Here is a 23,344-nt window from a genome sequence, read left to right on the forward strand (position 1 = left end):
TGATAGGTAAACTAGAAAATATACTCATCAAAATTGATAAAAAGAGCCTCAAAATCTGAAATTCTTTAGAAAATGAAAATTGAAAAGAGATTTTCTTTTTCAATGATCAAATAAGCTAAGTTTTTAAAAGTTGAAATAGTCAATTTGGGCAAAAGAAGACTGGAACAGATACTGTCATTATCTTTTCATAAGAGTACAAACTGATAGAAATTATATGGAAAAAAACATTTTATAACATGCATAAAATCCTTCAAAAAAAAACTCATGTCCCTTGCTTTCCTCAAATCTATCTATCCTAAGAAAGTTAAACTTAAATCTTTTTGTAACAAAAATATTTACACAGACAAAGAAAGGGGAAAAAACTCAGACAGAGACATAAGTAGAAAAATGTTTATTATTTTGGCATAAACATGGGAAACAATCTAGACATCTCACAAATAGAACAATAGTTTAAACATTCTAGTTCATCAGGTAGGCCATCCAAGAGGATGTTTTAACATGCTATTTCATGAAATGGGAAATGGCTATTGATAAAAAGTTAGATGAAAAAATCAGGATTCAAACCAGCATACACAAAAGGATACTGATTAAAATTGTACAATACACATGGAGAGAGTTGTGGGGGGGAGAGAGAGAAATTCTAGGGAATGGGAGAACATTCCACTCCCAACTGTTAGCAGTGAATGCTTCTGATTGTTTGGACTATAGTTAATTGTTATTCTCTCTTTGAATCCTTTTTTTCCCCAAACACTTAAATGAGCACATATCATTTCTAAAGTAAGAATAAAAAAAATGTTTTATAATTTTATGTTTAATCATTTAATTCTAATACATTTTATTTGGGAGATTTGAGAGTTTAGTAAATGACCAATTAATGAAATCCATAGACAAAACTCATGAATTGCTTTGCTCCATCCAGGTGGAGTAAAGGAGAAATAGTAGAGAAATAGGCCAGGCGCGGTGGTTCACGCCAGTAATCCCAGCACTTTGGGAGGCCGAGGCGGGTGGATCACCTGAGATTAGGAGTTCGAGACCAGCCTGGTCAACATGGCAAAACCCCATCTGTACTAAAAGTACAAAAATTAGCAAGGCGTGGTGGCTGGCACCAGTAATCACAGCTACTCAGGAAGCTGAGGCAGGAGAAGCTTGAACCTGGGAGGCGGAGGTTGCAGTGAGCTGACACTGTGCCACTGCACTCCAGCCTGGGCAACAAGAGCAAGACTCCATCTAAAAAAAAAAAAAAAAAGTAGAAAAATAAAGGACGTGGCAGTGGTGGGGACCGTTTCTGAATGTGTATGTTTGAGGACAGCAAGTAAACAGAGTTCTCTGCTTCCACTGCAAGCCTGATGAACAGAAAGGTATCAAGAGGGTAAAAACTCAATGCAGTTATTGCTATGCCTTGGTTTCCTACCCCAGACACATGGAGCTAAATGGGACTTCAGGGGGAGTCTGCAAGTTCTAATTGCTCTCCTGGCAGAAGCTCTCAGACCTGGCTCAAACACATCAAGAAGGACAAGTTCCTAGAAATAGAACAGTCAGGTCTCAATTTCATGCAAGTTTATTCTTTTCAGTAAGGCAGTTAAATCACATTTTACATCTGGTATTAAAGTAATGGATAGTATGTTGTTATGGACTTTTCATAGAACCATCTTCACGAGGATTACATATGTATAGAGGTTAAAATCATAGACTTAGTAGTCAGTTCCAGTTCCTAGCCACGTTACCTCAGACAGTTATTTCACCTCTCACCCCTGCTTCCTCATCTGCAAAATGGAGACAAAGAGCCTGCTTCTTTGGCTTTCTTACGAAGATGACACGAGTTCAAATGCAGCAGGTACTCAGAACAGTGCCTGAAAAAGAGAATATGCTACATTTTGGGTTTTTTTGTTTGTTTGTTTTTGTTTTTGTTTGGTTTGTTGTTGTTGTTCTTTTTTTTTGTTTGTTTTTGTTTTTGTTTTGTTTTTTCTTGAGAGACAGAGTCTCACTCTGTTGCCAGGCTGGAGTGCAGTGGCGTGATCTCAGCTCACTGCAAGCTCCACTTCCCGGGTTCACGCCATTCTCCTGCCTCAGCCTCCCGAGTAGCTGGGACTACAGCCGCCCACCATCACGCCCAGCTAATTTTGTGTATTTTTTAGTAGAGACGGGGTTTCACTGTGTTAGTCAGGATGGTCTCGATCTCCTGACCTTGTGATTTGCCCGCCTTGGCCTCCCAGAGTGCTGGGATTACAGGCGTGAGCCACCGCGCCCGGCCTATGCTACATTTTGAAATGTCTGTTCTATTAAATAAAAATAAGTTGGAAACATTTCTTGGTCAGATCATATCAGACCATATCATGTTTGTATCAGGAGACATCATTTCTTCTCTGTTGTCTGTGGTCACTGTCATAAAACAAACATGTTTGCTTGTTCACTCAAATGTGAATAAAAAGAAAAAACAAGCAATGGTCAGTATCTCTTTTGACTGCCCCAAGTCCCAAGAAAGGGGAGACAATGTGGTGTTTGTAGGAGCTCACCTAACAGAGTAGTGAGGCTGCTCCAAACAGGAAGCAGAGGGAGGGGGAAATCTTGGAGAAGTAGTTGCTGACCTTGGGAGAGACAGGGTGCCCCAAACTTGGAAGGGCACAAAGGCTGGGAGGGCAGCAAGTCATGGAAAAAGACCCTGCTTCTTGGAAGCATCTAGAATCACTGATGGGACTTCAAATGGTATTGATGCAGTAAGGAAGAAATACATCATCCCCGGCCTTCAGGGCTGAGGCTCAGGCTGCAGGTGTGAAGAGGTGGGTGGAGAAACCTGTAAAGATGCCTCATCGTAATAATGAGGTAGAGCAGAAGGAGGCAGCCATTTATGGAGCATCTCCTTTGTCCTGCGTGCTCTCCCAACTTACAAAGTAGGATCATCTTTCCCACTTCAAAGATGAGCAAACTAAGATAACTTCCGTAGGGTCATGTAGACCTGGATTCAACTTGCAAGGATTCAAATCCTTGATTTTCTATCCATCCAGCCTCTGCGCCTCTCCTGGCCACCCATTATTAGTAAATCTTGAAGCTGGAGGATAGTAAGTCAGTCAAGATGAGGCAAGGTTTGACCTGCCTACCTGGTCATTTGCAAACCCCCTATGATTTAGCCAAACTCTCTACTTGGTCCTCCTGGAGGAGTGTACAGAGGAATATACCATAGATTTCAGAATTTGCATGTTATTAGGGATCAAGGAAAGGAAAGAAGGGGTGAGAACAGGCTGGATAAAATCCTGATACATCAGCCCTCATCTCTATAGAGGTCCTGCTGGTTGCTGCAAAGAGTACAGGCTTTGGCATCAGAGACCATGCGGTTGAATCCCAGCTGGGATTATAAATTGTGTAATATAGGGTCAGTGAATCTCTCCGAGCCTTTTTCACTTTCTCTATAGTGTAAATTACTATCATTCCCATTTCACATAATACCCTGTAAGGGATGAATAAGACAACAGAGTGAGAGGCTTAGCTTGGCGCTTAACTAATATTAAGGCCCTCCAACTCTTCCCCAAATGTATATCTATCCAGGTTTTCTTCTCCCACCAAGACCAGGAACCTGATCTTAAAGGGTATACCTCATGCCCCTGAGAACTAGACTTTGCTCAACATCCACACAGACACGTCTGAACCAGGTGGGCTCTTTAAAAACCTCCCTCACCCCTCACTGAAATTCCCAGTGATTACTTTAAATGACACAAAGAGAAGAACGAGAGGACATGAAGACAAAGAATGTTAGTTTTTCTAATAGCTGAAAAAGAAAACAAAATGAAGAAAAATAGTCCCCACGAAATTCATACAGTAAAAAATACAAACCATGTTGTCTTTAACTGGGGTCATATAGTAAGTTCAGACTGTACTCAGGACATATATACCTTGTAATTGTTCAATAGCTTCAGCCTGGACAGACAGTGTTAATCAGTTTCTGCTGGTTGCTCTCGGCTGTGGCTTTGGCAAGTGAGAAAAGACAAATTCCCAGAGTTAAAAACTGAAAAGCAACACTGTGCAATCATGGGAATTAAGGGAAAAAAGACAGTCTTGGGTTGAGTTATTGTATATTCCTGGGGAAGCTGTGCAAGGACTTTCCAGCTGTGAGCTGCTGGGAGAGTCTGGGCCAAGACGCTCACAGGGGAGCTTCATGGACTGCTGCAGTAGAAGGAACAGAGGCAACGGATAGACCAATGGTTCTCAGCCAGGGCCAATTCTGTTCCCTGGGAATGCTTGACAATGTCTGGAGACGGTATTGATTGTCATGGGGGTGGGGGGATGTAATGCTGGCATCTAATGAGCAGAGGCCAAGGATGTTGCTAAATATACTATAATGCACAGGACAGCCCCCACCCCTGCAAACCCTTCCAAGAAAGAATTTATCCAGCCCCAAATATCAATAGTGCTGGACTTGAGAAACCTTGAGCAAAACATACAGACAAATGCAAGCTCACTACTGTGGGCGACAGACAAGCTTTGACATTCAGACTTAGCATTTAAAACCAAATCTTGTTCTTATAATGGCACTTCCCTCCTCAAAGCCACATATGAATTGGTAGCCTCCAGCCTATGTTTCTTTCTTTTCTGTCCATGAGAGTGAAAACATATCATTTGTCAAGCCCTTAACATGCCAGATACTTTTCCTCAGTGCTTTACAACATTGTCTAATAACTCTCATTCTCATAACTCTATGCAAGATTTATGATGATCATACCCATTTTACACACCAGGAAACTGAAACTCAGGGGGGTTATGTAAATTGTCCAACTATGAAGTAGCAAAACCAGGATTTAAATGCAGCCCTGTCTGATTCCAAAGTATCAACTCTTAACTCCTCAGCTCTTCTTGCAAAGCTTAACCTTACAGCTTAGCCAAACCCAACAGGTCACTGAACATCCCTGACCTTTGTCCTCCTATGAAATGGAGATAATCATAGCTTCATAAGGTTGCCTTTTATAAAAGAGAAGAACCTAGCATGGTACCCAGCAATATCATCATCTAGGTTCCCTAAAGGCTCAAGCAGACAATTCCCATACCATCACACCCAGGAATGTCCTACAGCTGAGTACAAGCTGGACTAGAGGTCCCCAGACCTTCTAGTTCAAAGATTCCGGATTCTAGCCAAACCTTAGCAAATCTTCAGCACTTGACTCAAACCCTCCTCTCCTCCCATGGTTACCTGATAACTTTGCTTGCCCTCTATAGCACAGGTGAACTCTTTCTGTAAAACCAAAGTATCTTCCTTTTTGTACTGAACTCCAGACAATATTTCTTTTTATATCAGATTGTAGAATTTAGCTTGAAAGCATTTCATCGTAAGTTTCCTGAAATGTGAATTTCATCACATCCATTTTTGATGTCATGCAGAACAAATTATATACCATTGTGCTGTTAAGTGATTAACAAATACATATGGATGATTTTAGTCAGGTAAGCAGCAGAGGTAATAAAGGTAGATCGTGTACTAAGTGATTTTGGACACTTGATCTCATTTGGTCCTCATGATAACCTATACAAGGTCAAAACAGCATCACCTGTCCCTCCCATGCCTCTCTTCCCACCCCTTTGTGTTACTCTGAGGATACTTCAGTGGTTTTGCATTCCCTTCACCTACTGTATGGATGGGAAATAACCTTTTTAGGACTCATTTTTTAAAATCTCTGATAAATACAGAGGTTGAACCCAATCAATGGTTTCCAAATGTTGGTATTTATTTAAAGGATCCTTTCTTTAAAGTCTTATACAGCACCTTCAAATAGTAAGCAGAAAGAGGCAGAGCTGCCCTGGTGGAAGAGGGGCAGGGTATAGGAGGTGCTAAGAAGACATATTTGGAGCCTGCTCGTGATCCATTGTGATGGTTTCCAGTATCACTCCTGCTCCATTTGCCAGGTCACCCATGCTCCTGTTGGGCACTGCTCATCGATAAGCAGTACAGCACAGCAGGACCCAACAGAAAGACTCTTCTCAGCAGACTTCTCTACTGACCTGAAGCCTAAAAGCAATCAAGGCTCCAAACGTAGTATCCAATCTCCATTGATGTAACAGTTGCCATGTACCATCCAAGGTCCATTCTCTTCCAAGGGCAGCCTTGATGGGAGTCACGAGCCTACCTTGCCTGTTCATCTTATCTTTCCTCTGCTTCACTCCACCATTCTCTTTCCCACTTCCAACCCCCCTCTGCTTCTTGAAGAACCTTCACATTCTTTCTTTTTTTTTTTTAAATTTATTATTATTATACTTTAAGTTGTAGGGTACATGTGCATTAACGTGCAGGTTTGTTACATATGTATACTTGTGCCATGTTGGTGCGCTGCACCCATCAACTCGTCATTTACATCAGGTATAACTCCCAATGCAATCCCTCCCCCCTCCCCCCTCCCCATGATAGGCCCCGGTGTGTGATGTTCCCCTTCCTGAGTCCAAGTGATCTCATTGTTCAGTTCCCACCTATGAGTGAGAACATGCGGTGTTTGGTTTTCTGTTCTTGTGATAGTTTGCTAAGAATGATGGTTTCCAGCTGCATCCATGTCCCTACAAAGGACACAAACTCATCCTTTTTGATGGCTGCATAGTATTCCATGGTGTATATGTGCCACATTTTCTTAATCCAATCTGTCACTGATGGACATTTGGGTTGATTCCAAGTCTTTGCTATTGTGAATAGTGCTGCAATAAACATACGTGTGCATGTGTCTTTATAGCAGCATAATTTATAATCCTTTGGGTATATACCCAGTAATGGGATGGCTGGGTCATATGGTACATCTAGTTCTAGATCCTTGAGGAATCGCCATACTGTTTTCCATAATGGTTGAACTAGTTTACAATCCCACCAACAGTGTAAAAGTGTTCCTATTTCTCCACATCCTCTCCAGCACCTGTTGTTTCCTGACTTTTTAATGATCACTATTCTAACTGGTGTGAGATGGTATCTCATTGTGGTTTTGATTTGCATTTCTCTGATGGCCAGTGATGATGAGCATTTTTTCATGTGTCTGTTGGCTGTATGAATGTCTTCTTTTGAGAAATGTCTGTTCATATCCTTTGCCCACTTTTTGATGGGGTTGTTTGTTTTTTTCTTGTAAATTTGTTTGAGTTCTTTGTAGGTTCTGGATATTAGCCATTTGTCAGATGAGTAGATTGCAAAAATTTTCTCCCATTCTGTAGGTTGCCTGTTCACTCTGATGGTAGTTTCTTTTGCTGTGCAGAAGCTCTTTAGTTTAATGAGATCCCATTTGTCAATTTTGGCTTTTGCTGCCGTTGCTTTTGGTGTTTTAGACATGAAGTCTTTGCCCATGCCTATGTCCTGAATGGTACTACCTAGGTTTTCCTCTAGGATTTTTATGGTATTAGGTCTAACATTTAAGTCTCTAATCCATCTTGAATTAATTTTCGTATAAGGAGTAAGGAAAGGATCCAGTTTCAGCTTTCTACTTTTGGCTAGCCAATTTTCCCAGCACCATTTATTAAATAGGGAATCCTTTCCCCATTTCTTGTTTCTCTCAGGTTTGTCAAAGATCAGATGGCTGTAGATGTGTGGTATTATTTCTGAGGACTCTGTTCTGTTTCATTGGTCTATATCTCTGTTTTGGTACCAGTACCATGCTGTTTTGGTTACTGTAGCCTTGTAGTATAGTTTGAAGTCAGGTAGCGTGATGCCTCCAGCTTTGTTCTTTTGGCTTAGGATTGTCTTGGAGATGCGGGCTCTTTTTTGGTTCCATATGAACTTTAAAGCAGTTTTTTCCAATTCTGTGAAGAAACTCATTGGTAGCTTGATGGGGATGGCATTGAATCTATAAATTACCTTGGGCAGTATGGCCATTTTCACGATATTGATTCTTCCTATCCATGAGCATGGTATGTTCTTCCATTTGTTTGTGTCCTCTTTTATTTCACTGAGCAGTGGTTTGTAGTTCTCCTTGAAGAGGTCCTTTACATCCCTTGTAAGTTGGATTCCTAGGTATTTTATTCTCTTTGAAGCAATTGTGAATGGAAGTTCATTCCTGATTTGGCTCTCTGTTTGTCTGTTACTGGTGTATAAGAATGCTTGTGATTTTTGCACATTAATTTTGTATCCTGAGACTTTGCTGAAGTTGCTTCTCAGCTTAAGGAGATTTTGGGCTGAGACAATGGGGTTTTCTAAATATACAATCATGTCATCTGCAAACAGGGACAATTTGACTTCTTCTTTTCCTAACTGAATACCCTTGATTTCTTTCTCTTGCCTAATTGCCCTAGCCAGAACTTCCAACACTATGTTGAATAGGAGTGGTGAGAGAGGGCATCCCTGTCTTGTGCCAGTTTTCAAAGGGAATTTTTCCAGTTTTTGCCCATTCAGTATGATATTGGCTGTGGGTTTGTCATAAATAGCTCTTATTATTTTGAGGTACGTTCCATCAATACCGAATTTATTGAGCATTTTTAGCATGAAGGGCTGTTGAATTTTGTCAAAAGCCTTTTCTGCATCTATTGAGATAATCATGTGGTTCTTGTCTTTGGTTCTGTTTATATGCTGGATTATGTTTATTGATTTGCGAATGTTGAACCAGCCTTGCATCCCAGGGATGAAGCCCACTTGATCATGGTGGATAAGCTTTTTGATGTGTTGCTGAATCTGGTTTGCCAGTATTTTATTGAGGATTTTTGCATCGATGTTCATCAGGGATATTGGTCTAAAATTCTCTTTTTTTGTTGTGTCTCTGCCAGGCTTTGGTATCAGGATGATGTTGGCCTCATAAAATGAGTTAGGGAGGATTCCCTCTTTTTCTATTGATTGGAATAGTTTCAGAAGGAATGGTACCAACTCCTCCTTGTACCTCCAGTAGAATTCAGCTGTGAATCCATCTGGTCCTGGACTTTTTTTGGTTGGTAGGCTATTAATTATTGCCTCAATTTCAGAGCCTGCTATTGGTCTATTCAGGGATTCAACTTCTTCCTGGTTTAGTCTTGGAAGAGTGTACGTGTCCAGGAAATTTTTTTTGTTCTCCATTTGCTTGGTAAATCTTCCTCCATCCCTTTATTTTGAGCCTATGTATGTCTCTGCGTGTGAGATGGGTCTCCTGAATACAGCAGACTGATGGGTCTTGACTCTTTATCCAGTTTGCCAGTCTGTGTCTTTTAATTGGAGCATTTAGTCCATTTACATTTAAGGTTAAGATTGTTATGTGTGAACTTGATCCTGCCATTATGATATTAACTGGTTATTTTGCTCGTTAGTTGATGCAGTTTCTTCCTAGCCTCGATGGTCTTTACATGTTGGCATGTTTTTGCAATGGCTGGTACCGGTTGTTCCTTTCCATGTTTAGTGCTTCCTTCAGGGTCTCTTGTAAGGCAGGCCTAGTGGTGACAAAATCTCTAAGCATTTGCTTATCTGTAAAGGATTTTATTTCTCCTTCACTTATGAAACTTAGTTTGGCTGGATATGAAATTCTGGGTTTAAAATTCTTTTCTTTAAGGATGTTGAATATTGGCCCCCACTCTCTTCTGGCTTGGAGAGTTTCTGCCGAGAGATCTGCTGTTAGTCTGATGGGCTTCCCTTTGTGGGTAACCCGACCTTTCTCTCTGGCTGCCCTTAAGATTTTTTCCTTCATTTCAACTTTGGTGAATCTGGCAATTATGTGTCTTGGAGTTGCTCTTCTCGAGGAGTATCTTTGTGGCGTTCTCTGTATTTCCTGGATTTGAATGTTGGCCTGCCCTTCTAGGTTGGGGAAGTTCTCCTGGATGATATCCTGAAGAGTGTTTTCCAACTTGGCTCCATTTTCCCCCTCACTTTCAGGCACCCCAATCAGATGTAGATTTGGTCTTTTTACATAATCCCATACTTCTTGCAGGCTTTGCTCATTTCTTTTTCTTCTTTTTTCTTTTGATTTCTCTTCTCGCTTCATTTCATTCATTTGATCCTCAATCGCAGATACTCTTTCTTCCAGTTGATCGAGTCAGTTACTGAAGCTTGTGCATTTGTCACGTATTTCTCGTGTCATGGTTTTCATCTCTTTCATTTCGTTTAGGACCTTCTCTGCATTAATTACTCTAGCCATCAATTCTTCCACTTTTTTTTCAAGATTTTTAGTTTCTTTGCGCTGGGTACGTAATTCCTCCTTTAGCTCTGAGAAATTTGATGGACTGAAGCCTTCTTCTCTCATCTCATCAAAGTCATTCTCCGTCCAGCTTTGATCCATTGCTGGCGATGAGCTGCGCTCCTTTGCCGGGGGAGATGCGCTCTTATTTTTTGAATTTCCAGCTTTTCTGCCCTGCTTTTTCCCCATCTTTGTGGTTTTATCTGCCTCTGGTCTTTGATGATGGTGATGTACTGATGGGGTTTTGGTGTAGGTGTCCTTCCTGTTTGATAGTTTTCCTTCTAACAGTCAGGACCCTCAGCTGTAGGTCTGTTGGAGATTGCTTGAGGTCCACTCCAGACCCTGTTTGCCTGGGTATCAGCAGCAGAGGCTCAGTTGAAAATGCAGAAATCACCAGTCTTCTGTGTCGCTCGCGCTGGGAGTTGGAGACTGGAGCTGTTCCTATTCGGCCATCTTGTTCCGCCCCCCCCCCTTCACATTCTTTCTTGCATTTAGGCTTTCCCCTGTCCGCCAACCCTTGGATAACCTCCCCTTCTTGGAAAAGCCAACTCTATAGCATTTATAAGCACAGGCTTTCAAAAAAAAAAAAAAAAAAAAAAAAGTCCTGTTATGTCTCCCCATTAACTTTTCCAGATACGATGGTAAGGTTTGTGAGTAAGAACAGAAACATCATTCCCTTCTCACCTTCTCTGATGTGTAGGAAGGGAAGGGGGGGAAAACACCCTTATCTTTTCATTCCATCATTGTTTTAGTGATTAACCACAAAAAGCCCAATTTTCTCACAACATTCATTTTTTATCTTCCTGGCTTCTCCATCATTCTCCCAGACTCTGCATTTCCAAGCCAGCCACCAGGAAAATGACGAAAAGCACATAGTACACACAAAGGCAACTGCATCCCATCCATTCTCCCCAAAGTGCATGATCGGGTCACGTGTGGAGAGATTAATGTGATTCTGAGCTTGGAAATGTGCTGCTTTATGATTATTAACGAGGGTAGCTTGGAAGTGAGGGGACTATGCAAACACAGCGGCTGAAAAAATGTATTTTCTACCTTGTTTATGAGACGCAAACATATATAATTCAGTTCAAGGGTTGAGATTTTCTGTTATTCTGTGCCAGGGATTATTTATCACAATTGTGAATAATTTCCCAGTACAAATTATCCTCATCTTATCATCCAAACGTACTTCCCTTCCACATCACTCATGTCATGCTGAAATCTAAGGCCATAAAGTTTAAACCATGAAATAAGTCTTCCTTCAGATGGCAGCATATGGTATGTGTTGGTTGGGGTTTTTTAAAGCACAATGAAATTTACCACTGTCAAAGACTGGCCTCCCAACTTTTTTCTCAGTTGGTGACTCTGGTGTCTGAAGCTGATAGAAAATTATGCACTTAATAAAATACGAGATTGCAAGGGAGAGATAAAGCCAAAGTAAGCAGTAGTCCAGCAGAGGAGAACCCACTTTCAACAGCTGGTGCCTTCATGTCTATCATGCTGATTGAAGCCATCCAGAGGTAAAAACATAAGCTTGGAGTCATGCAAGACTTAAGGGCGAGAGCGAAGGCATCCTACTCGAAATATAAGATGAATGTCTACAAATGTGCACCGGGTTGCTCTAAATATGTTGAAAACGTGGCATGTTGGAATATTTGCGTGAAAGGAATACGAACTCTGATTAGTGAATCTCTGCAAGGGGCATAAGTGCATTTTTCTTTATTACATAGGGTACTTTTTATTAACACCCACGAAGAACCATTAGATATACAAGAAAATAAAATCAAAACATGAATTTTTGTGTTTTTATTGAGAAATAAAACCAGATTTCAGAAAACCTCAATTTTCAAAAAACAAAAAATATTCCTCTTCAGCAAAGCCAACACACAAAAAAATGGGTCCAAGTCAAGTCCCATGACCCAATGCAACTTTAGAAAATAGTAAGAAAATGAAGCAACACAAAAGTAAGTAAAAATCATTTCAATTCCTAAAAAGAGGGAATTAAAAGAATGCCATGCATTTATCTTTAATAAGGATTCTATTTAGACGTAATCTGTCAAATATTTTGAGGTACATATCCATTGTTTTTGTTAAGGAAAGTATGGAATGTTCGTTTTTTTTCTACAATAGAACATATTTTTATGATCCCTTTGACTTGTTTTTCTGTTCCTTATCCACAAACAGGCTTTGGTTGCTAGGATGCATTGTCAAACTCCACCAGAGGCATGACCACAAGCTTGAATATACAACCACCATATTTGTGGTCAGAGAGAAGGAATAACTTGCTTGTGGTCACACAGCAGGTGATTAGAACAGAAAGCACTGGTCTGGAAGTTAAGAGGACTTGAGATCCAGCCCGCAGTTGATAGGCTCAAGCTCTGCACCTTAAAATATAATCTTATTTTCTATCTTCATACATTTTCCATCTTCAGAAACAAACTTCTCATATCGCTTTGTTCCTTTATGTGCCTGTGAATCCAAGGAATCATCAGCTTTCCCGTGAACTCGGGCCACTCCTGTAGTGTATTTACATCTGGAACCTCTTTCTTCCTGTCAACCACCAAGCCCCTTGTGTCTTTAAAGAGCTGTGCTAAATCTCTTCTCCTCCATTAACCCCTCTGTGATGAGGTGTGAGCCAGGACTCTGCCGTCCCATTGCAAAGATTAGCATATGGGGTGCTGAACCGAAGCACACAAATGGAGAATCAGTTCATCTGGGACCTGACTGGATATGCTAGGGAGGATTCCATCTGCTTAACATCTGCTCAGTTGTATCTTATTCTGCATATGTCCTCATTGTCATTGCCTCAGTCTTTGGGATTCATTTGGCTCTCCCTAGACGGCAATTGGCAGCCGATGTGGGAGGTGGTACAAGGAGGAGAGCCCTCCATGATAAATCTCTCTATTCTATCTCAGCTAGAAATGTGGGACAGCTAGGCAGATGGCTATCAACATGGTGGGCTTTGGGGTATATCAGTAAGCTTTCCCGATCCAAGATTAGACTCTCAGCAGTCACCTAAGTCTTCCATCATTCACTCCACTCCTTATGGGCTTCTGAGAGATGTGCACATTTAAATGGTATTTTGTTACCTACTGAGGATTAGATAGTCTGGGAGAAAGAGTTCTAGACTAAGAACACCTGGGTTTCAGTTGCAGCGATAACATGTGCTACAATGTAAGTTTTGCGAAAGCATTTACTCTCCAAGTATCATTTTCTTCTTCTCTAAAATGAAATAAAAAATACTTGCCTTGTCAAATCTCCCGGGATTGAAGTAGAAATTACATAAAGTCACATACAGAAAAGCAATTTACAAAGTTTTTATGGACATAAAATATATATGTAGAGAATGTGCCTTTAACAAGTGCACGGTTTGGTGAATTTCCCTGTACTGAGTTTACACATGTAACCAGCAACTAGATCAAAAAGCAAAACAGGACCCCGAAGCTCCCTGTGTCCCCTTCCAATCCCTCGCTCCAGCAAAGGCAACCACTATCCTGAGGTGACTACCGAAAATTAGTTGCACCTCTTTCTCTACAGGAAAGGGATCATGCAATATACTTTGTGTCCCCTTCCTTCACTCCCATATCTCAGGTTCAACCAAATTGTTGTGAGTAGCTTTAATCAGTTGTTCTCATGGTTGTTTTATATTCTATTGTATGAATATACTACAGGTTTTAAATGCATCCTATGGCTGATGGAGATGTTAAATAGGGCTGTCAAACAATTTATACACTTTAAAGAAATATACAAATGTAAGATTATTATTAGTACTGTAAGGCCAGGCCTAATAGACATGGAGGCTTTGAGAGAAAAATACTGAACAATGAAATTGTAGTGGAAAAAAAGGATGATTGAGGATGAGATATGTTTTGCGTTAAGAAAAATTATAAAATATAAGGTATGTCACAAATGTGAGATGTTGCCAAATGTTTTCAAATTCAGGCACTTATGTCAGCCAATATCTGAGTTCCTATAATATGCCAAATGTTGTGTACTATTTTATATATTCTAATAAAAATCCTATAAGGTAGACAGTGTATTATCCCCTTTTTATGAACAAAACTGGAGCCCAGAGAAGTGTGCATCAACCCTTTAATGACAGTGGCAGAGGTGGACTAGAGCAAATTCATTCATTACCCCATTCATTCATTCAACAAGTTTTCATTGAGCTTCAGGATATGCTGAACACTGGGAGAGAAGTTGGAGATAAGCTATGCAAGGAGACACAAGCTCTCATGTCAATTACTATGTAGTTGAAATTACAACCATTGATCAGTAATCACCCAGATGAACAGAAAATTAGAACAATACTAAGTGCTTAAAAAGGAGAGGAACATGCTATTCCTGGAGCACAGTGTATGGATTTGTCAGGGAAGGGAGGAGAGGCTCCTGAAGAATTGATGGTTGAGCTGAGATCTGAAGGATGCAAGGAGTTGACCAGTTGAAGAGAAAAAGAGGAGGATTCCAGGTGGAAGGAGCGACACGTAGAGAAAGCCCTGTCTGTAGAAGGAGGAAGGCAGGTACAAGGGGTGAAAGGATGATCTCAGAGGCCAGGATAAGGAGATTTGCCTTTTTATACCACCAAGTGTAGAAAGTTATTTGCAGTTCTCCAGATGGTCCAGGATCATTCCCCAAATACCAGAAAGTCCAACAAGGAAACAACAAGGAAATCCAACATGTATTTATTGTATATCAGCTATGTGAAGGGCATTTAAATCCGCAAAACTACATTTTTTAACATAAAATACTACTGTGAATATGCTTAATGGATCTCACTTACATGGGTAAACTAGAGGAACCATTGCTTACTTGGCAAAGCTATCACTTTGCAAACGGACTGGAGAGGTGGGTTCTCTGTCAGACATCTGCAAACTTCTTCCGGGAAGGGGACGCTGGCTTACTTGTCCATGTGTACATTGACTGAGGCAGATTTTTTTCTAAGGAGGCACTGAACAATGAAGGTGAAGAGGACGTTTCTCACCCCATCGCTTTGAAAGAGGTCTGCCCATGGTGGCCCTTGTGACAGCTCTTCTGTGACCACCTGCATGATCTCAACATCACCTTGGGGATCATGATGTGAGGTTTAGGTCTTTCCACAGGATTTGAGGTTTCGCTGGCTGCCAAAGGACATTAAATTTGAGAGACATAGCCTTGCATGGAGTTCCCAGAGGAAAAAGGCAGTGCTTGGATTATACCTAGTTCATTGCCACGACGTGAAGTTTCTTCTCATTTGATAATAATGATATTTTTAAAGTCATTACTAAGTATTGCAAGGGCCCTTCTCCAAGAGCAAGAAAAAACCCTTATGTTTCCTATCAAAAGGAGAACAAAAATAAGGCTCTACAATTTCTCACATTAGAGCTGGTGTCATATACTTCTCTTTTGCAGTGTTTGGCAACCTTGGTGTATTTGCCTTTTTATTAGTTACATTCTCAAGCCCAGCAAAGATTTGGCTTCTCAATGTGTTTTGAATTAGATTCATGAAAGCTATAAAAAATAACTGGCCAGAATTAAGCTAATAAAATTCTAAAAGACTGAAGAACTGCTGTTGTTTTGAGGGTCAACTACTTTTTTTTTTTTCTTTTTCGGTCCTGTCTGAGAATTCTGGTACCTGGATTAAATATTTATTTTCATAGGATCTTAGGAATGGAGGAAAGATTACAGGTCTACCTGGTCCAATATCCCGTCAGATGCTCTAATCCCTCTTACATGGCTCCAACTGAGCGTTTTTGTGTTCTCCCTGTTGATTAGACACCTCCAGTTACTTGTGGCCCATTTTGGATATCAACTCCTTGGCTCACTGTATGATAATCGAGGCATATTTTTCTGATTTTCTCAATGACTATCATATGCCTTTCTAAAACCCAGAGATAACTATGGCCTCAGCATTTCTCTCTCTCAGCCCTATTTTGAAAGAAGAAAGGCACAATTAATTAAACATGACTGACTCTGTGTGATGGTTAGTGATCACCACTTCCTTTTCCCAGTTCCTTTTAAATAATTTACTTACAAATCTCTAAATATTAAGATAGTTGAATTTAAACTGCTAAACAGAAGGTTAAAAATCTTCAAGTGCTGTAGCACGGAAAGTAATATTTGAAGACAGGGGAGGAAGCAAAGTTAAGGACCTCCTCAAATTTTCCTGGATGGGATGGTTAGAAAATAAAAGATGATATTCATTTTTAGTATTTGCATATTGAGACTTTAAAAGTATTTATATATCCAGGGGAAGAAACATTTTATAAAAGGGCTTTCAAGTCCAGTGTAAGTTTATGTAACGAAAAAAAATCCAACCAACCAAAATATTAGTATTCAATCTTTATAAGAAATTAGATGGAAATATGACAACAAATTTGTCTTAGCCTTTGGTTAAAGATATTTTAAAGCTACTTCTGTGCTATGCCCTTGAGTCCAGATAGAAAACGTACTTCTAAAAGCAAGAGAAATGATAAATTTTTGTTACTTCTGGAATAAGGCAAGGGGGAGAGAGAGAGACAGAAAGGCACATAGATATAAAGCTAGACAGATAGTTTTCAACTGAAGAAGGATTCAAGTATATTTACCAGAAAAAATTTTTCTCAGCCCTTTGTTCTATTGAAAATAGATTTTAAATGTTTAAGTCTATTTTTCCAACCTGGTAAATACAGTTAAGATAGATAAATCTCATGCCGGGCGTGGTGGCTCAAGCCTGTAATCCCAGCACTTTGGGAGGCCGAGACGGGCGGATCACGAGATCAGGAAATCGAGACCATCCTGGCTAATACGGTGAAACCCCGTCTCTACTAAAAAATACAAAAAACTAGCCGGGCAAGGTGGCGGGCGCCTGTAGTCCCAGCTGCTCGGGAGGCTGAGGCAGGAGAATGGCGTAAACCCGGGAGGCGGAGCTTGCAGTGAGCTGAGATCTGGCCACTGCACTCCAGCCTGGGCGACAGAGCGAGACTCCGTCTCAAAAAAAAAAAAAAAAAAAAAAAAAAAAAAAAAAAGATATAGATAAATCTCACCAGAATAGAACATTATCCAGAGGTTCCTTCTGATTTCTTGATATTTTAGAGTAATAGCAATTAGTAATTTGCAGAACTACATGAAGATAATGCTAAGATATTTGGGGGACAATCAACCTTACATTAGTACTGTCATGTGAATGAAGAACAGCCGGTAACGAAGAGCTACTTGCTTGAAGCTGTTGTGCTGGGTTGAGATGACGACTCACTCGCTGGTTTCCACCTTCAATCCTGCAGCCCAGGAAACCTCATCAAAAGGATGAAGCCCTTTCTAGTTTGTGACCAAGTATGATTCACTAAGGAGACAGTCACACAAATGCTGAATGCAGACAACTGGTGTTCTGAGGTCATGCGCATGAGAAAACCGACATTGCTTGAGGGTCTACTATATGCCGAGCATGGTATACATTTTGTCTTATTTAAGCTGACGACAACATTCTTTCTCCTGTTTTACACAGGCAAGTTGTTTAAACTTCCCAGGCCTCAGTTCCTCAAAGACCCTTACATGATCATGGGAGGAGCTAGGATTGAAATTTAGATTTACCTAGCCTAGAAATATGTTCAAGTTAAAATTTGCTAAGGCTTTGTCATGACATAGAGAAGTACAGTTTCTGGAAATGAATTTGATTTCTGTCCTCAGGACTCTGCCCAGAGCTACCTTCATGAGGTCCTATAATTAGAAGGGCTGTCAGAGGGTCTCTACTCTAACTTCCACTCAGCCATTTCCTCTACCTCTGCCTGGACACACCCAGTAATGGGCACCCATCATCCTCCCATAGCAAAAATCCATTCCTTATGAGGACCTGGAATCCACTTTCCTCTAACCAACTCCCACTGGACCCATTCTGTCTGCTGGGGTCACACCCTGCACATCTGCTCTCTCCCCGAAGTATCAGCAATGAGCTGTCTGGACCCAGAGTACTTGTGTCCCCACCCTCTAGGGGTGCTCCAAGTTTCACATCTCAATTCCTTCCATAGTTCCACACCATTGTGGTATGGAAACCACAATGTGAGAAGGGCCATCCCAGCCATTTTGCACACGCCACACTCATTCCTCATTGCAGTCTACCTTTCAAATTCAGTGATACCTCTGAACAATAGGAACAGGATTTGTCAATAGCATCCTGGAACCTTAGAATGAAATATTATTAATGGAAATCAATGTTTCTTAATCTTTGCTTCCTCAAATTCTCCTCTGATCTTTTTCTATCCCTTGCAGACTCTTTCCCCAATTCTTCTCTCCAAGACCCTTACTTATCCTCTCTATACATTGGACTTCATCTTCTGGAAGAGAAGTAATGAATGAAGCGTCACATTAAGGTATTATGACTGGTCATCATTTCCTGTCATACCTTCAAAGGATATTTGCATATCAACTAGGGGAAAAGACTGGAGATGATCGAATATCTGTCTTGGCTGTGATGTTAAGCATCTGGGAAAGGATGAAAGAAGTGCTATCAATTCACGTAGCAAAGACATGAAATCAACCCAGGTGCCCTTCAACAGTGGACTGAATAAAGAAAACGTGGTATGTATGCATACACCATGGAATACTATGCAGCCATAAAAAAGAAAAAAATCGTGTCCTTTGCAGCAACATGGATGCAGCTCGAGGCCATCGTCCTAAGCTAATTAACACAGAAACAGAAAGCCAACTATTACATGTTCTCACTTATAAGTGGGAGCTAAACATTGGGTACACATGGACATAAAGATGGGAACAATAGCCACCGGGAATAAAAGACAGGGGCGAGAGAAAGAGTGAGGGATGGAGAGATGGAGGGACAGATGGAGGGAGGGAGAGAGGGAGGAAGACAAGGCCTGAAAAACAAACTACTGGGTATTATGTTTGATACCTGGGTGACAGGATCATTTGTACCCCAAACCTCAGCAACACGCAACACATCCATGTAACAAACCTGCACATGTATCCTCTCCAAATTGAAAATGAAAGTTGAAATTATTTTTTTTAAACAAAGAAAGAGGTACTATGAGATAAGAAGCCCTGCCCCACGCCCTCAGGGAGAGGCCCATCTGCTCATTTAGAGAGGTACGTCTTCTATCCCACTGACTTTTACAAGTGGGATTTCCCCCTTTGTCAGAATCTGCCAACTTCTTGAATTATTCTATGGCATTATATTCTCAGTTTGCCCCCACTCACTCACTACAAAGAGGGAACTTGCATGTCTTTATTACATATTCATGTATTTATACCATATTCAAGAAGAATTTGATAATCTTACAGTTTGCAAATGCAATTCATAAAAATAAAAAGGAAACTGTGAAAGCCCAGCGCTGGTGAGGAAAGCTGTGAATATTAATTTAAATACCAAGCCTAACACAGTTACCATACATACTTTTTGAAATACCCACATTAATGTTTTCAGGACTCTGGAAAGTTGGAGAATGTCTTGGTTTAGAACAGAAATCAGTACTTTTCACCTCAGGACTGCAAGAGAAGACAATCTGACACAGATACAACTGAAATAAGGAAAGAAATGGGAGGGAAATAATTATAGAAGAGAATTGGACATTTGGGAGAGAAAAGAGAGGAAAGTTTTGGCAAAGCTGGACCAGACACTGCAAAATACTTGCAGGTCTTTAAATCTCAATCATTTGGCCAATAAATATGTACTGAACCCTGCCGGGTGTGTGTGTGAGACAGGAACCATGTTAAACCTTAGGAATGCAAAAATAAAGGACATGTGTAGCCCCCCCAGGGACTCACAGCCCAATAGGTCACATGAATAAGTGTTGACAATGACAGGGCAGCAGGGATTAGTGCCAGAGTTGAGGTTAGCTCAGGGGGTATTGGAGATAATAGATAGGACGCACAGCACAGGCGAGGTGGTAGAAGAGAGAAAGATAGAAAAATCTTGATAAGAAGAAGGAGTTGGCCGGGCTCGGTGGCTCATGCCTGTAATCCCAGCACTTTGGGAGGCCGAGGTGGGTGGATTGCTTGAGGTCAGGAGTTCGAGACCAGCCTGGGCAACATGGCAAAACCCCAGCTCTACTAAAAATACAAAAAAAAGGAGGAAGGAGGAGGTGAGGGGGGGGAGGGAGAAGCGGGGAGGGGAGGAGGAGGTGGGAGAGGGAGTGGGAGGAGGGGGGAGGGGAGGAGGAGTTGCTCAGAGAGGCAAGAGAATTGGGAAGAGAATTTCCTTTTAGGGTAATCTTTGCAAAGCATAGCCTACGTAGAAAAACTGCAGCTAGACCAGTGGTCTTTGAAAATTTTTATATACTTTTTTTAAAGCACTTTCAGATTCATAGCAAAATGGAACAGGAAGTAGAGATTTCCCATATACCTTCCCACACATACAACCTTCCTATCAACATCCCCTACCACAGTGATACATGAGTTACAATTGATGAATCCGCATTGACACATCACGGTCACCCAAAGCCCACAGTTTACATTAGGCTTCCCTCTTGGTGTTGCACAGTCTATGTGTTTGGACAAATGTACAATGCCATGTATTCGCTACTGTAGTATCATATAGAAGAGTTTTACTGCCCTAAAAATCCTCCGTGCTCCATCTAGTCGCCCCGTCTAACTCCTGGCAACCACTGATTTTTTTTTTTTTAATGGAGTCTCGCTCTGTTGCCAGGCTAGAGTGCAGTGGTGTGATCTCGGCTCACTACAACCTCTGCCTCCTGGGTTCAAGCGACTCTCCTGCCTCAGCCTCCAGAGTAGCTGGGACTATAGGCGTACGCCACCATGCCTGGCTAATTTTTGTATTTATAGTAGAGACAGAGTTTCACCATGTTGGCCAGGATGGTTTCGGTCTCTTGACCTCGTGATACACCCACCTCGGTCTCCCAAAGTGCTGGGATTACAGGTGTGAGCCACCGCACCCAGCAATATTTTTACTATCTCCACGGTTTTGGTTTTTCCAGAATAGTTGAAACCATACAGTATATGGCCTTTTCCAGTTGGTTTATTTCACTTAGTATCCATATTTAAGGTTTTCACTTATACTTTCATGGCTCGATAGCTGATTTCCTTTTAGTGCTGAGTATTATTCCGTTGTCTGGATGTACCAAAGCCTATGTATCCATTCATCTACTGAAGGACCTCTTGGTTGCTTCCAAGTTTTGGCAATTACGAACAAAGCTGTTACAAACGTTGGTTGTGTGGATGTAAGTTTTCAACTCAATTAGGCAAATACCAAGGAGCTGGATAGCTGGAATGCATGGTGAGACAATGCGTAGTTTTGTTAGAATCTGCCAAACCGTCTTCCACAGTGGCCATGCCATTTTCATTTCTACCAGGGCCAGTGGCCCTTTACTCATTTATTTATCCTTATTCCAAGAATAGTTACTGAGCATCTACAATAGGCCCCGCCTGTAGTGAACAAAAAAGAGTGGCGCTGCTTCCCTGGAGCCTGCAGTCTCGTGAAGAGCTTGCTAGATGATGGAGGAGGATATGACAAGGCAGGTTTGACTACTGGAGAATGCCGTGCCATTCCCTATGAAGGCTGCAAGCATTCACATTCTTTGTGCCCGGAGTTGTCTTTTGATACTAAGAAGATCACAGTCATTCCCTTTTTTTGTTGTTGAGACAGAGTCTCACTTTTGTCGCCCAGACTGGAGTGCAGTGGCGCAATCTTGGCTCACTGCAACCTCTGCCTCCTGGGTTTAAGTGATTCTCCTGCCTCAGCCACCCGAGTAGCTGGGATTACAGGACCCACCACCATGCCTGGCTAATATTTTTGTATTTTAGTAGAGACAGGGTTTCACCTTGTTGGCCAGGCTGTTCTCAAATTCCTGACCTCCGGTGATCCATCCGCCTCAGCTCCCAAAGTGCTGGGATTACAGGCATGAGCCACTGCGCCTGGCCAATCACAGTCATTTCAAACTGAAATGAACTTAGGGATCTGTTCTCAAACATTTTCGACCACTGAAATCCTTCCTCAAATGAAATCTTAGGTTAAAAATAAATAAATACATACATAAAAAAATAAATCTCAATCTGTAAATCAAATACAGGTAGGTATACTTGCTTCCTAGGTAACAAATACTACAAACTTAGTGGCTGATAACAACACAAATGTATTATTTGGAGATTAGAAGTCCTAAAATCAAGGTGTCAGCAGGTCTGCATTCCTTCTGGAGTCTCTAAAGAAGAATCTGTTTTTTTGCCTTTCCCAGTATCTAGAGGCCACTTGTATTCCTGGGCTCATGACCCTTTTTCCCACTGTCTTTTTTTTTTTTTTTTTTTTTTTTAAGAGATGTAAAGTGATTTTACCTTTATTTCCTTCGCTTTAAGCCAATGATGAAATTTCACAGTGATTTCTGGGATAGGGGCAGAAGGAAGGTGGTGTTAAGAATCATCAAGGCTGTGGCCTAGTCCCCGCAGAGGTACAGGCAGGGTGGGCCCTCACTGGGGCAGCTGGAGGAGGCAGGTAGATGATGTTCCCAGAGCGTGAGAGCTGGTACGCGATGTCCTCCGCAGCTTCCAGCTTGCTCAGCTCGATCAGGCGGTCCCCTGCGGTGGCCAGTGAGTTGGGGACCAGCTTGGCTGCCATGGAGTCACCCTCAGCAGAGATGATGGTTGCCATTTTCTGCTGCTCAGCCTTTTCCACCACGAATCTGGCCCTCTCTGCTTCCTGCTGAGCCCCTTCTTTGGCTTCCACTGCTTCTGTGAAGTCCTTCCGGAAGATCGGATGTGTCAAGGACACATCATCCAGGATGAGCCCAAAGGTGGCTGCTGGCTCCGTGAACTTGTCACTCACCTGCCTGGAGAGCAGCTCTCTGTGGGTGATTAGTTCTCCAGCATCAAAGCGAGACACCACTGACTTGAAGATCTTGGTAACGATGGATGGCAGCACACGTTCATCATAGTCCTCTCTGATGCTGGTGAAGATGCAAGGAAGCTGGCTAGCGACAGGCCGGAAGAGGATGCGCAGTGTGATGCTGCCATTCTGTAAGTCTTTGCTACCAGTGATGACTGGCACGTTAGGTGGTCTAGAACAGCAGTCAAGGGTAATTGGTTTCTGTACCCATGGGATAAGAAAGTGAGTCCCTTCCCCTACCACAATGTCCTGTACTCCACAGAATCGGTCAAAGATGACAGCTGTGTGACCAGTATCCACATTATGTAAGGCAGAGTTCAACATGCCTCCTACAACAACTAAGGCCAGGCCAAACTCGCCGATGGACTCAAACACTTTGGCGGCCATGTTTTCTTCTGCTGGACCCTCTCACACCTGCTTCCACTCTGACCTCCACATGAATTCCCCAGCCACACATACTTCCAAACCTTTTCCT

At 41.6% G+C, this 23,344-nt stretch overlaps 1 long non-coding RNA gene and 1 pseudogene across 1 annotated transcript in view; both read right to left on the reverse strand.

The window, feature by feature from the left end:
• Positions 1 to 429: 429 nt before the first annotated feature.
• Positions 430 to 23,344, reverse strand: part of LOC105491241 (uncharacterized) — a 131,406-nt gene continuing 108,491 nt past the window's right edge. The window contains exon 3 of the long non-coding RNA XR_011616191.1: positions 430 to 1,850. This is a non-coding gene — a long non-coding RNA (uncharacterized lncRNA). The remainder of the gene's footprint in view (positions 1,851 to 23,344) is intronic.
• On the reverse strand, positions 22,408 to 23,256 carry LOC105491240 (prohibitin 1 pseudogene; annotated as a pseudogene).

The sequence above is a fragment of the Macaca nemestrina genome, chromosome 18 (assembly GCF_043159975.1).
Source record: "Macaca nemestrina isolate mMacNem1 chromosome 18, mMacNem.hap1, whole genome shotgun sequence".
Lineage (NCBI taxonomy): Eukaryota > Metazoa > Chordata > Mammalia > Primates > Cercopithecidae > Macaca > Macaca nemestrina.